Source organism: Sceloporus undulatus, chromosome 1, assembly GCF_019175285.1.
Source record: "Sceloporus undulatus isolate JIND9_A2432 ecotype Alabama chromosome 1, SceUnd_v1.1, whole genome shotgun sequence".
NCBI lineage: Eukaryota > Metazoa > Chordata > Lepidosauria > Squamata > Phrynosomatidae > Sceloporus > Sceloporus undulatus.
The window spans coordinates 268,328,666-268,341,388 of NC_056522.1; the positions used below are offsets into that span (position 1 = coordinate 268,328,666).

A 12,723-nucleotide genomic window follows, 5' to 3' on the forward strand; every position below is an offset into this window, starting at 1 on the left:
GAGAAGTATTTGCTAAAAACCCAAAGAAATGCAAAATCCAAAGAACAACTTTTTTCAAGTCTTTGTATTAGTCTAGGAGGTACACAGATGGTCAAATTAGAATCCACAAATATCAAGTTTCTTGAGTCTCTTTGTACTGGAAAGAGATACCGATGGTGAAAATACACATTTGATCTTCACAATCCTTTTGTAGATCTCAAGTCCTGCAACTGTGACAGCTGATGCACCTACAACAATGAATTTGCAGATAGCCTTCTGCCCATACCCACATTTCTTAACAGTAGAAACATTAGTGTTTTCCCCAATGGCAACAAGTGCACATGGATGCACCACCATTAGGGAACCCTATGTTTTCATGGCAGTGCATGCATGTGCATGCATGCGGCCGTGCCACCATTAGGAACAAAAGGACTTCACTGTTCTGTTGTTCCCAGTGGCAGTGTGGCCATATTCATGCACTGCCTTGTAATCCCATTGTTCCTAATGGTGGGGCAGCCACATGCATGCACTGCCATTGAGGACAATGGAACTTGATCATCCACAGATTTTGCTATCCACAGGGAAGGGGACTAGAATTTATCCCCTGCAGCTACCGAGGCTGACTGTAAATCATCAATAAGTCAATCTTGTTTTACAAGAACTACAGGAGAACATGCAGGCATTAATTGGAACAAAACTTGATCAGCCAGCTATGCAGGCATTTTAATATTTGTACTTTCTATTATCTGATTAAATAACTCTTGTTGTGGCAAATACATCCCATAATTATAAGGTATAATTAATTTATATGGGAAATAAAACTTTACTTCAGTCTTTAAAGTTTATTCTCCCCTTATATTGTAGATTAGAATACTTGTTTGTTACTGCTTCTAACAGTACTTTATTATTATTTATGAAAACATTTAGCCCATTCTTTGGATCAAAAAGGCTTTCCAAGTCAGCCAACATTATAATGTGTATTAAATAATACATTTTTATTATTAACCAACACTGAATCCTGACAGTAAGAACTGTTTGACAGTAGAACACACTCCCTCGGCATGTGGTGGAGTCTCCTTCTTTGGAGATCTTTAAACAGAGACTAGAGACTTTGATTGTGACTTCCTGCATGACAGGGGGTTGGACTGGATGACCCTTGTGGTCGCTTTGAAATCTATGATTCCTTGGTCTGTTTGTACAATTATCTGAAAATTTATTGTCTAGACAAGTCCCATTGCCATAATTTTAGTTGTGGAACAATAATAGTTGTGTGAACCAGACCAGTGTTGGCTTCTGATTTGGAAGTTCATTGAAGTTGTCTAATGTACATTATTTATGTCAGCTACTGAAGAGTTCCTCACTTTTTTCATTCCTTGCAATACCCTGAAGACACAGAAAAGTAATATATTGTTATTTCAGAAATGAGAGAAAGAAGAATCTACTTGCTTGGACCGATTTCCTCAGTGAGTAATCAATACCAAGTAACTCCCTGTTCCAACTAGATGTTTACATTTTTTACTAACAACTTTGTTCTTATTTCTTCCTATGACTACTTCCACACTGGAGCTGCTGAGCCAGTGCTTTTCCAGAATTAGATGGCAGCAAAATTAACATAGAAATTCCATGCTGTGCTTTAATGCAGCACTGTATTACCCAGAAATGCTCTTCCCTGTGTTCACAAACTTTTCGTAATGCTAGACCTGCAGCAAAAAGGTGAAATTTCTTCAGTTTTCCAGTAAAATTTGGGGTGGTGATGTGTGTGAAATGATGGGGTGTTCTTCCCACCTTGACCACCATGATTAATTCCTCATCAGCACCTAGGAATAATACTGCAGCACAGGATAGCAGTGCCAGCTGGTAGCTATTGTGTCAGTTAACAATTCCATTCCAGCTTTTAATTCCACTTTAAAGGAGTTAGTCAAGATGCTGATATCTATTCCCAGAACCTTGAATGCCTTCCTCAAAGTTTGGACTAATGTCTTGAATGGATTCCCTACCCCACTGACCAGCCACCACAGCAACATATCATCCTATTGACAAGCATTGTGGAAAATTAAAATTTCCACATGGACAATGGAAAGAGAAGAGCATCTCCCTTTCCATTGCCTAAGAGCAGTAGTAGAACCCCTTTCACATGAAATATGCAAATGGGAAATGTGCTACACACAACCTATTTCTCTGTGAGCTCACTTCCTACCCAGATATGATAAGAAAGTCCTATTCAGTGAAGAACTCTGACAGCTTCAATTGAATGCTTTAACTTTTTTTACCTACTTATCTTGACTGGGCATTTAGGGGTGAAGGGCCCTTTAATAGTCCCTTGGATAGTATCTCTTATTTGCTATGATGGTCCTGCAATTTCCAGAAACTCATTGAAAGGTGTGTGTTGGTTTTTGTTTTTTTTTGTGGGTTTTTCGGGCTATGTGGCCATGTTCTAGAAAGGGATTCATAACTTTTAGTATTGTCATCACATATGAATGCCAGTGAATTGTTAGTTTCAAAAGGGATTGCGACCAAATAAATAAATGGTTTTCTATATAACCAAGAAACTATATCAGGACCTTATATGAGTCATAATTGTTCTTCAGGCTTACTTTTATCTTCTGATTCACATTGAGGGTGGGGGAAGAATTTAAGCAAAGATCACATTTATCTCATGGGAGTGCCATGATACACCATCTTGTAATATTCCAGTAAAATCAGTCATCTCTACTGAACTCCAGTGCTTATTTTGGTTTGTGCTTATTGAGCTGTAAAACAGGAAATATTGTTGAAGTGTGATAAGGAGCTGTTTAGACAAAAATATCTCCACTGGGAAACTCATAGTAGAAAGAGAGGTTGGAAGATACATGGAAATTATCCCAGGTACTTCCCATCAAGACAGTTGATTTTAACAGATTTTGGATGCTAAATTTACCTGGGAGGAGGAGAATTCCTATAATTGCCAGTAAACAACAATGGGAGAACATCCTAAATTCATATTTGTACTACATAGTTCTCCTCACCATGAGCCCATTTTTGACTGGTTTTATGCAGAAGATGGAGTAGGGAATCCTTTTTTCCTTAAGATTTATGTAAACAAGGCCAACATAACTTAGAGTATAGTTTAGATCAGGGATGGCCTACTTGTAGGCCTCCAGATGCTATGCAATCTCATCAGCCCTATCTAACACAGCTAATGGTGGGAGATTATGAAAGCTGTAATCCTGCAATATTTGGAGGATCACAAGTTGCCCACTCCCATTACAGGAGCATGCAACACATAATGTGAAATAGCCATAGTTACAAAACTCTGCATTTATAAGAGTCAGAGTAAACCTCAAAAGAGTGCATTTCTGCAATTCTTTGAGGTCATGAGATATAATCTAGTTCCTCTATGTTTCTAAAATGTCCTAACATGATTATCTTTGGGAAGACTTTTGGATGAGCCCTGTTTGCGCGTTTGCTTACCAAACAATGACATTTTCACTTTTGACTTGAAGACCATTGAGAGAGGGGAAAAACCCACCCCAGCAGGACTCATTCCTCTCAGAAATGGCCACGTGACAATGCAAATGCAATAACAGAGCTTCCATGACTAGGAAACCTGATAGGCCAGGGCTCCCACTCACATGAGTCTCTTAACCTCATTCAGCTAAACACAGGCGCGTTACAGACCGCCCATTTGGGGCGGCCTGTAACTGGCCCTTTCCCCGCCGGATTGGGGCCTCAGCTGCCACAGCGGCAGCCTCTGGGGCCCCAATCCGCTGCTTTCCAGGCCATGGGGAAGCGGCAAAAGTCAGCTTCCCTGTGGCCTGGAAAGGGGTGTCCTTGGGGCTTCATGCCCCAAGAACACCTGACGGCGATGGGGACGCGGAGAAAGGGGCTGCTCGGCCCCTTTCTCATTTGCTTCGCTGGTGCAGCTGTGTAGAGGCGCTCTCGTGCGGCATGAGTACGTCACTTCCGTGCCGCCTCATTTGGAGACGGCGCAGTGGTGACGTAGCAATGGCGGTGCCCTTGTGTATAGGGCGCCGCCATTTTGTATGGACCCAGTCCGTATTAGGGTTAGGGGCGTCAGGAAGTGACACCCCTTCCTAACCCTAATACATCCTGGGGATGTAGTATAGGCACGTCTATAATACGCCACAGTTACAATACACCCAGCTGCCTTTTGCACTCCATGTATGAAAGCCTTTTTGCATGGGAATGTTTCGGGAATGGGGGTTACTTGCACATTCACGTCCCCATCATCCATTTAGCTCTTCATCCTACCTGAACAGGAATCTAATCTCTTGGAATGCAGTTCTTCCCAGAACTTGCAAGATGTGACGAGACATTCCAGTGGGGGCAAGCAGAGTGGGATCCAGGCATGCCAAGGTCCTAAATCAGGAGCTGGGAGCTATGAGAAGTCTTGTGAATCCCTCTGCCAGGCCACAGATGCCAAATCTTCATCTATGTTCCCGTATACATGAAACAGGCCTCTTATGTCCATAAAGACCCTGGGGAGTAATTTTGTCATGTTTTCCGGACCCTTCTGACATGATTTAGTTTTAATCTAAGAAAGGGCCTTTTCCCCCAAATGCAATTATGACAACCCAGTGGTTAAATGCCTGTACTGCAGCCACTCACTCACAAATCATAAAATTGTGAGTTCAATACCAGCCAGGGGGTCACGCTCTACTGAGGCTTGCATCCTTCTGAGGCTGCTACAATGAGTATCCAGCTTGTTCTGGCCAATTAGTTTACAGTTGTAAACCGCTTAGAGACTGCTTAGGTGGCATGAAGCAGTTTATAAATGAAGCTGCTGTTGCTACTGCTCTTGTGAGCTCAAAACATTTTTTTTGTGTGGGAGGGGAGACTCTAGACTCTAGAGCAGGGGTAGGCAACCTGTGGCCCATGGGCCGGATGCGGCCCGGTGAGGCCTTGGGACCGGCCCCAGCCCGGTCCTGCCGCCAATTGCCGCCAGGGCCTTTGGCCTCTTGCACGCAGGGACAAGGGGGGCAATTGTCTATAGACGCCTCAGAAACATGCATTTATATTAACATTTTTTTAAAAATCAGCAATTTTTTTTGCGTGTCCTCCACTTTTTTAAAAAAAGTGTCCACAATTTGAAAATGTTGTCCTACATTTGTCCTGGTTTATTTATTTATTTAAATTTTCAAAAAATTATTTATTTATTGGCTTCGGCCCCCCAGTTGTCTGAGGGACAGCAACCCGGCCCCCGGCTCAAAAAGGTTGCCTACCCCTGCTCTAGAGCCTAGCTGCCTTTTTTAAAAAAAGTTTACTTTTTCAAAGTTATTCAAACTGAGTCTGGAAGCAGCACTGAGCAGGATGGCGCTAAAGGTTTCTGCAACCTGACTATAAAGTAGGAAGGGAAGGGGTTTTGCCCAGTAAGGGACACCGATTAATTTGAGTAACCCACTAAAGGTGGATTTGGAAGTCTTTCTTTTTGCCGAGTAAATTTTAATTGGTTGGATTACAGCTCCCAGGTGTTAAAATGAGTGCTTGCAAAAAAGTGCTAAACCAAGATTAGGAAATTTTTCATTTAAGGTGTTAAAAACATCACTGGGGAGAGCTTGAGGCCCTTTCCTCTGTATATAGCTTGAAAATTTTCAGCCAGATATTTTTTTTAACTTGTTCAACTATGTGCTTTTTTATTTTAATGACATACTCCGAGTAACTATGGTTAACTCTCATCATTGTAAGCTGAATGATAGCAGGACTCACGATCTATATTATCAGGAGCCACTCTCTGTAACATAGCAATAGCAGTAATAGCAAGTACATTTCTATACCGCTTATCAGTGCACTTAAGCACTCCCTAAGCGGTTTACAAAGTGTAAACTAATTGCTCCCAACAATCTGGGTACTCATTTTAGCGACCTCGGAAGTATGCAAGCCTGTGTCCAGCTTGAGCCCTTTCCCAGGTATTCATCGCAAACTTATGGTTTGTGAGTGAGTGGCTGCACTACAGGCATTTAACCACTGCGCCACCAGGGCTGCTCACCAGGGGTCTCTAGAACTCAGGGTTTGGCTCTGGAATCTCATGCTTAGGATGCTCTAAACAGGCCCTACAGGATAGTTATTTTCTGTTTTAATACTTTTTCGAGCCCCCTCATAATCTTAGTCCCTAAAATTACCTTATTTAGCTTGTGCATCAATCTGACATTTGGGGGCAAGAAGATGAATTGATTTTAGGAGACATGTTCCTTAAGACATGAAGAGAGCAAGCGAAAGGCCATTTCTTCCTTAAAGTAGAGCCAAAATGACACATTTTTATTCCTAGGCCCAATTCCTTAAAGTAGGGAAAATCAACCTGTGTCCCTTCAGATGTTGCTGGACTCCAACTCCCATCAAGCCAAGCCAAAATTACAAATGATCAAAGATGGTGGGAGATGTAGCTCAATAATTGTGAGAAGGCCACACATTACTCACTCTTGCTCTATATGAAGTCTTATTGCATCATTCAGATACCAAAAGGAATATCTGTCTTTAAGATTGCCAGCTCTCAGGGTATGGCCTTGAGTCTCCACTTTTTAGGAGTCATCTCCAGGCAGGAGATTAGTGTGCAGATTCTCCTGCTTTAGGCAAGAGGAAAGGACTCTGTAAATCTCCAGCTCAGCTAGCAGAGCAGCACCTTGCTACAATTTGCAAGAATTAATTGATCCATTGCTGTAATTTGCAGAGACTGCAGTGTTTATGCATTTACTTAGTTGCAGCACCAGGGCTCACCCCTGTTCTAGAAGCAGGTAGGCTAGATTAAATATTCCTTATCCTATCTCCCTAAGTAGGCAAAAAGGAATAATTTCCCCTCATTTCATTTTGATTTGGGGACAACCCCTTTAGCTAAGAGTTCTCTCTTAATTTCCAAACAGAAAAATACCCCCCCCAAATGATAAACTGTGAGCACTGCAGTCAGTACTTAATGCATAACATTTAATGACCTTGCCTTGTTCATAGGTCTCTGGTTTTAATCTGGAATCCTAATTGCCAAAGATGATCCTGAACTGGCATCTCTAGTATTTATCTATCCAGCCCTATTGATGCTGCATGAAGTTTCTTGGTTTACTCAGGAGGTCATGGGAGGGCACATACAATCTTAGACCAGTTCCCTCTCCTTCTTTGGGCCCCAGGCTACAAGGAACCAAATAGCAGGCTGGTTTCATCCTTTTCAGCCTAATAAGTGACAGCTCCTGCTGGCTGTGTTCTTATGCCTGTATGCTGCTCTCTGTTGCCAGCAATTCCTGGCACTGCAAAGTCAGTCAGCATGTGCAGGCCAGAGTCCTGGATGTTTGTTTGTTTCTTTGTTGGAGTAGTTTGGAGTGGGTTGTGGCTTTAATGGGGGCATACTCTGAAACTAGATTATTTAAACTGTGATTGAGGCTGCCCTAGGATACTGAAAACACAAAGATGAAATTGAATTGTTTTGAGTAGGTAAACATATAGGAGAAGCAGATTTGTATCAACCTTCCAAGGTGCAAATGGATTGGCCTGCCAATCTCTCCCCACTCCCCTCATGCAGACACATTGACCTATCATTTCCTATTTTTCTTGCTTAGTTATTCAAAGGTGTGTGCACACTGCACACAAGTGTGTGCAATTTGGAAGAGTTAGATTCACACTGAAAATAGGGAGTCAAACACCTACCATTTTGAAGCAAGCTTCCCAAGTCATCTCACCGATAAAAAGTTCTACTGTATATTATGTAAGTTCATAATGCAGCATTAACAAATGGCTGATTTATTTGGGAGTATTTCTTCTGTACCATCTTTTTTTCCACATTGAAATAGTTTAGTCTGTATCCGTAATCATGTTAAGGGGTATTCTGCCTTATAAAGGAATCATCAGCATCTTTCTTACCCCTTGCTTTAGGAGGGTTTTCTTTGTTCCAGTGCTGAGAAACTTATTTCCAGATGTGAACCACACTGTCCTTTCCCTGTGGTTGGGAAGAGAAGAATACAATTAAAGGATGAATGAATTAATGAGAATAATTGAAATAACAATGGTCAGGAATCTCTTTTGTTCACTAGGAGTGAGTCAGCACAAGGACCCCCAGCTGCGAGTCCTTTTCTGATGTTAGCCACAGACATTACAGCAGGAATACATACAGCTGGGGTGGACTTCTTTGTACTTTGTTTAATGTTTGGGGTTTAACATTTGTAATAGAGAAGTCTTGGAAAGGAATTTAGGAGTAGATTTTTTTTCTATGAGTTATCCACTCCAGACAAAATGTCTCTTCTACAAATGATTCTACTTCTGTGCAAAGGAATCACCCTTCCTGCCCCTTAAGATCACCATTGATTATGTCCCTTATGAAATTTCACATACGTGGGTCAGAGTCAGTATCATAATGACAATGATAGCATTGTTAAAGGTTTTCAGGTGGATTTTGGTTCCCCTTTTTTGGAGCAGAAGTATCCTATGTAGAGTAGATGTAGCAGTGCTGGTAGTAGTAGTAATAATAGTGTTATCAGTAGTAGTAGTCATCATTGTTATGTTTTTTCAAGTTGACTCAAACATATGGTGATCCTATCATCAGATTTTCTTGCCCCAAGGCCACCACGGCTGAGTCAGACTTCCAAATCCTAGTCCAACACTCAAACTCCTACACCATGCTGTCTCACAATAGTAGTAGTAATAGTAATTGTTTGGGAGATTATTGTACCATGAGTCTACATGGCACCACTTGGAGCAGCTTTAAACAGGAACTGGGTGTGAATAGAATCAAGGGGTCATGTAGATAATTAGTGAATTAGGAAAAAGTTGACATTGTTAGAGCCAAGGGTATGAATGGGCAAAAAAGATCTTAAGGAAGAAGAGTACAAAGAGATGTGGTGGATAATGTTAATTTGACCATTGAGGTAGGGGAGGCCCTGCGCAAGGAGGAAGAAGAATGAAGTGCAGGCTTTAGCACAGTATGCTGAGTTAGAGAAGCACCTGTCTGGAGCTTGTTGGGGTCAGTTTTGTGATAGGATAATCTAACCTGGCTAGACTGTAGAGGAGTAAGGGGAGATAAAGGATTTCAAGTAAGCAGAACCAGCTAGGTTCTTTTGATTTCCTTCAAAGGTACTTAGCAATCAAAGAGCAGCAGAGAAAATAAATGGGATGAGTGAGGATTAGTGAGTTTATGGTGCTGATGGGTAGGCAAGTCAGTACTTGAGGATATGGAGCAGATGAAGGCAGCAATTGCAGAATGTAGGGAGTGATAAAAAGTGATGGAGGAGGAAAGTAGTGACATAGAGTTTCTAAGGAATCCACTGTGTTGCTAGACAGTTGATCAAAGTAGAAGCAAGAGGAATAATAGAGGAAGGTGGAGAATGTTCAGTGTTGAAAGCAGCAGTGTGATTGGGGAGGGGACAATCCACATACACAATACAGAGTTCTCATAGAAGATTGGGCATGGCAGTGGACTGGGATATCCATATAACTTTGCAGGTCAAATGAGGAAGTTTGAGAGAGAGTGAAGAAGGCCATGGGGTCAGTGAGGTTATCAGCTCATGAGATGAAGTTATTGAGGAGCAAAAGGGGAGTATTATCAGACAGAAAGATGGAAAATTATTTATCACTTTCAGATAAGAAAGCTGAAGGGAAGGTTCTGTAGCATGGCAAGGAGGAGTAGAGATGACCCTATAAGTTCTGAAAATGGAGCAGGAGTGGGAGATGTAAAGAAGGATATGGCAAGAATGCCATCTCTTTCACTGCAACTGTCAGAACAGTTTTACATGCGAGAAAGCCCTCAAATGAGAGAGCAGTACTTGATACAGTTTGATGAATGCACAAAGACAAAACAAAGTACAATGGAAATCACCATGAGGTATGACTACAGAGGGAACAGAATGGAATAAAGTGATGGAAATAGCACAAAATAGTGGCTGAAATAAACATCAAAAACCTTGAGGTTTAGCAGGGAAGAGATTGATCGGAAGCTCCTGAGAAGGGGCCCAGTGCAAGAGGTGGGAGAGGATTAGGGATAAGTGGTCAGAAGGCATGGCTCCTTGGATGAAGTAATAAATCCTCATATGTGAAGCATCCTTTGACATGCATGCCTTTTAAGAGTATCTTTGCCTAACAGAAAGCTAATGAAAGCAGAGCAGAGACACACTCATTTGTCCAAAGTGAGTAACCATGCTACATAGGAGAGGGATTCCAACAACTACTACCACTGCTGCTAAAATGGCATCAGTAGTTTTGGTGCTAACTCAGGCAAAGATCTGCTATATTTCCTTTCTTTGTTAGGAGTATCAGTCATTGACAATGTAATGGGCAATGAATCCCTTTGTAGCGGCTGAGATCTTTCACCAGGACATGTGAAAGACATGTAAAGTTCCACTCAGGTGAAATTACAATATGTCTCCCTTCTCCCTTACTGCAGGACTCACATTCCACTTGTGATGTCCTCTCCCCAGACATTTAGTGCTGGTGGAAAGTGAGTAGTGGTTTAAGTGTTAGACTACAACTCCGATCCCCCCCCACACCATAAAATCTACTGGTGACCTTAGGCAGGTTACATGTTCTCAACCTCAGGGGAAGGCAATGGCAAACCTCCTCTGACCAAATCCTTCCAAGAAAATCCCATGATATAGTTGCTTTAGGATCACCATAAGTTGGAAACAACTTGAAGGCACACTACAACAACAGCAAGAGAGTGAGAGGTACCAGAGGAACATCTGGCTTTATGCCTATAATCAGACACACAACAACAACATCCTTTGAGACCTCTGGAGGATCCCAGAAGGTCTGGGAGTATGCCTTTGTTGTTCTGCCTCTGGTTATAGGCCCATAGCCAGATGTTTGTCTACATGATGGAGAGCAGGTTGTCTGCTGCTCTCCATCACCCACTAAATTGCCAAATGGTTAGGGTTGCAGGAGGAAGGTGAGTCCTGTAGGGGTTTGGGTTGTTGTATCCACAATTACTGAAAAGTTCAATATAAACGTTCCTGCATATGCCACTAATAGGATGTTAGCCAGTACAGTGGTATCCACTAGGATTTGGTTCTAGGACCCCTTGTGGATAGCAAAATCCATGGGTCCCCAAATCCCAGTATATACATAGTAAAATAGGATCAAGGCTTGCTTTTTGAATTTTTTTTAAAAATAGATTTTCAAGCAATGGATGTTTGAATCCATAGATACAGAGGAACAACTGCATGTTATTTAAGACATAAGACTGATATAGAGGAAAGCTGCAGAGTATTTAAAATAATTTAGTGTGCCTCACACAGAAGCCATAGTAATAAAGAACTCTGTTTTGATGTTCAAAAAAGCACACATTGGCTATGCTTAATAACACTGTCCTATTATTGTCATAAATAAAGCATAGGTGGGCTTTTATTTTTGAAAGAAAAAAACCTGGATATTTTGGTAAGCCAGGAAAGAAGGAAATGCCAAAGGAAGACAAGCAGTCTGCAACAGTCTGAGTGCAAGAGGTATGACTGCATGGTACGTAAAAGGGCTGACTGGAGAGATAACATATGCACAGGGTTAGTGTGATAGCCTATGAAGTTGTGAAAAATGGGTTCGAGTCCAGGCCAAGTTATAGCATCTGTATGACATTAGCCATTCACTTAACCTCTCTGTACTTACATTACTGATAGACAAAAAGCTGAGCTAATAATAACTACAGGGGTGCTCTAAGGATGACTGCATTAAACAGCAGTAGGTGCTAGGATTCCTCAATAAAGAGCTGCATAGCATCCCTGACAATTAGCAGCAACATACATCTTTGAAGGCCATGTAAGGATTCCATTAGCCTTGTTGGACCGTTTTGACTTCCAACAGCTGTCCCGCCTGTGGCTTTGTGAGCTCAGTAAATATGTCAGTTGTTTAAGCAATTGCTTCAAGAGCATGTGGCCCTTTAAATGAAGTTTCCTTGGACTATTCTGAGGGATGTTACCAAGTGGTGGGATTATACTCACATTTCCTCTTTGTAACAGAGAGACAAACCTCAGCGAGGCATGTTTTTAATAAGCAATTGTTACTCAACATGCAATAAGAATTTAATTCAAAGCACCTAATAAGACAATGGGCACATGGTAGTAAGCTTTTACAAAACTGTTAAAGGGACAACTGGAAATTAAATAAAAATACATTGTACCCCTGTGTGAGAGGGAATACGCTCCATACAGCTCAGGCTTAATGTAAACACAGGGAGGATCTGAACCTTTAAATGTAAGGACTCCTGGGTGCTTCCAGACAGATGGCTCCTATTGCTATTAAAATCATGGCTCTTCCAAGTTGTAAATGGCACTGCAATTGACTTTCCATGCTATCAGGCAGCTTATCTGTGCGTACATTCCACAATGATCCTTGCATACCAATGACCTCAGCACGAGTATCCTGTCTTTTTAAAGGGTGTGGTTTTTGACATGGCTAGTGAATGACTGGACAGGTGATAATATTGCTCACAAAGCAGCGCATGCTCACTACACTTTTTATGGACAGCATTTTTATCACCTGTTTTTCTTTCACCAATATTTTAAGTTGCACTAAACCACTTTCTTGCCTGTATGTAGATTTTAAAACAACTTGGAAGATAGTAATGAAATGCCAACAAGAAAGTTGTGTACTCATCATAGTCAGCTGCAGTTAACAATCTGGCTGCAACTCTTTGGACCAGCTGAAGTTTCTGCACAGTTTTCAAAGTAGAGCACATTACAGTAATCCAAATGGGATGTAACCAAGGTATGTGTCACCATGGCCAGATCTTATGTCTCAAGGCATAGGCATGGCTGGTGCATGATAATCATCATCATCATCATCATCATC

At 41.6% G+C, this 12,723-nt stretch overlaps 1 long non-coding RNA gene across 1 annotated transcript in view; it reads right to left on the bottom strand.

Annotated features, from left to right (window-relative positions):
• Positions 1 to 912: 912 nt before the first annotated feature.
• The window catches only part of LOC121931724, a 112,626-nt gene continuing 100,815 nt past the window's right edge, over positions 913 to 12,723 (bottom strand). The window contains exons 2-3 of the long non-coding RNA XR_006104195.1: positions 7,819 to 7,894; positions 913 to 1,362 (exon numbers count right to left, since the gene is read on the bottom strand). This is a non-coding gene — a long non-coding RNA (uncharacterized LOC121931724). The remainder of the gene's footprint in view (positions 1,363 to 7,818; positions 7,895 to 12,723) is intronic.